Source organism: Crinia signifera, chromosome 1 (genome assembly GCF_055691185.1).
Source record: "Crinia signifera chromosome 1, ASM5569118v1, whole genome shotgun sequence".
Lineage (NCBI taxonomy): Eukaryota > Metazoa > Chordata > Amphibia > Anura > Myobatrachidae > Crinia > Crinia signifera.
The window spans coordinates 240,758,260-240,760,815 of record NC_139217.1 but is presented as its reverse complement, the minus strand read 5'-3'; the positions used below and the strand labels follow the sequence as shown (position 1 = coordinate 240,760,815).

Genomic DNA, 2,556 nt, shown 5'->3' with positions numbered 1-2,556 from the left:
AAATCATGTTATATTTTTATATTTGACAAAACTATTCCAGAAATGCCACTTGGTTTTTCACAGTGCACACTATTAATGCAAACACTTCTGTTGGTTTGTTTAACTGGTAAAACTATGCAACAGACACTTCAGAGCTGTTCTTGTGTCAGAGAAAAATGCCCTTGCAGACAATATGACAACAATAAGGATGTTATTTTATATAAATCAGAGTCATTTTGTGTAACCCAACACCAGGACAGGACAGTCTTCCATGCACTTATGAGTTTGAAGAAACTCAGGGAGCCCGAGGTGTGCTCCCACCACCACCAGTGACGTGACTAAACGCGTGCACAGGGGGCAGCCGTACAGAACTTGTGGCCCTCTCCCAAAGGAGAAAGGCCCCATGGTTCCCCTGACCTCCCTCAGCCATAAGGCCTAGGAAGGAAAAAAGGGATCGGTGGGTCCTCTTCGCCGAAGCTTAGAGAGACCCGCGTTTCCTCCACCCCCGGAAGGGTTTCGGACGGTGGGTCCTCCGCACCCGAAGGTTTGGAGGGACCCGCTTAGGCTTCCCTCCGCCTTGCGGCTCGGGGTTGCCCTCGAGGGAACCGGGACTCTCCCCAAAAGGTGAAGAGTCCCAGTCACGTTTGGGGAACGGAAGGCCCGTTAGGGACAGCCGCACTACCCAAATGAAAAAACGTGACAAACTAACGAAAAACGTGAAGTGCAAAACGTGCAAATCATAAAAAGAAAAGAATAAGGCCCTAGCCAGAAGGCCGGGGGGGGTGTGTGAAAAATTGTCCTACCCCATCCAAAAGGACAGGGTAAGGACGTGAAGCGCTAGCCTAAAGGGAAGTGCGCAGTGCAAGTGCCATTCGTGCAAGGTGACTTGGGATCACCCGTGCATGTCCGGCACCCCCGAGTTTCCCCGGGGGCACAGTGCAGCCTCGGACTCCAGGCAGCCAGCCAGTCAGCGTCCGACCAAGTGTTTCTCCGTCTCACCAGCAGGTACTTTCCAGCCCCTGGCATGGGAATGGGTACTCCACTGGACTTTTCGAAAGACTCCCTTAGGGGCTGCACCCCCCTCGGAAGAGCAATCTACTCAGTCCCAGTGTTTCTCCGCTCCCAGGGTTAAGATACTCGGCTGAGCTTTTCGCGGTCTCCCCATCAGAGGCTACGAACCTCTGGAACAGGAGCCATCTACTCAGTCCCAGCCTTTCTCCGCTCCCTGGGAATGGATACTAGACTGAGCCTTTCGCTGTCTCATCCTTCGGGGGCTACGAACCCCGTCAAGAGAGTCAAACTACTAAGCCCAGTGTTTCTCCCCCCCTCCTACCAGTGGGTTTACGGAGCCTCCTACCACTGGCAGAGGTGAAGATACTTAGTGAGACTTTTCACTACTCCCGGGAAAAAACAGAGGGGTCCCACACCCTCCGCCCATCAGAGCAGCTACTCAGTCTCACCTTTCTCTATTCTCTGCCAGAGGCCAGTCCATACCAAACTGATAAGAACAGATACTACACTTGATCTTAGCCAAAAGGCCGAGAAGCGAATCCTCTGTGCAGCAAACAGAGGAAACCCATGTTGCAGAGGAGGAGAGTGGGAGCAAGGGTTTGAAAGTGTTTGATTATAATATATGTGTAGGAGGAGGAGGAGGGGGGGACAGAGGAGGAGAAGGGGGGACAGAGGAGGAAGAGGGGGTGAGAGGAGGAGGAGGGGAAGAGAGGAGGAGGGAGAGAGGAGGAGAGTGGGAGAGAGGAGGAAGAGGGGGGAGAGGAGGAGAGGGTGAGGAGGAGGGGGGAAGGGTGGAAAGAGGGGGGAGAGAGGATGGGGGGAGAGAGGAGGAGGGGGGAGGGGGGAGAGAGGGGGAGCAAGGGTTTGAAAGTGTTCGATTGGTTATCTCATACCCCCCCCCCCCCAGGCAGTGGCGGCAGGTCTACAACTGAATTCACCAGCTCCTTTCACTGGTGCTGGGCTCTCCTGCTCTTCTGTGCTTCCCAGCACCACGGTCCCCTGCTCCCCTCCGTGAGGCTTGCCTGCTGGCTGCTGCCACTGGCTTTACTGCTCATCTGGCCGGCTCCAGCTGGCGTAGGCTTTACTGCTCTCCGGCACTGGGCTCCCCGGGCGGCACCGTCAATAACTTCTCCCCGGGCGGCGCTAGGCTGTACTGCTTCCAGTCCCTAGGCTGAGGCTCACTGCTCCCCGGCGCCACTGACTTTAGAAGACGGCAGCGTGGCCACCATTGCCTGAGTGCCTGCCCTGCAATATTTATATTTAAAAAAACTGAAAAAGAAAAAAAAAAGATCATGGGGGTGCAGGAGATAGCCTGCTGGGGGCCCGGGCCCCATAGCAATTGCATCTCCTGCACCCACTATAGTTACGCCACTGGTTAGAGGTGCACAGGCACCCCCTAATGCTGTAAACACCATAATGATCACATCCCTGTCGCTAGCAATACCAGAAATACCTTTTACCAAAGAATTTTGCTTTTTAGAACTATATTCCATTAAAAGAAGTGTCCATCAATCAATTATCTGTGTTTTGCATTGTTAACTGTACTAGACCATTGTCATGTCAATA

At 53.5% G+C, this 2,556-nt stretch overlaps 1 pseudogene; it reads right to left on the bottom strand.

Annotated features, from left to right (window-relative positions):
- Positions 1-1,320: 1,320 nt before the first annotated feature.
- Positions 1,321-1,529, bottom strand: LOC146045050 (U2 spliceosomal RNA; annotated as a pseudogene).
- Positions 1,530-2,556: the final 1,027 nt, after the last annotated feature.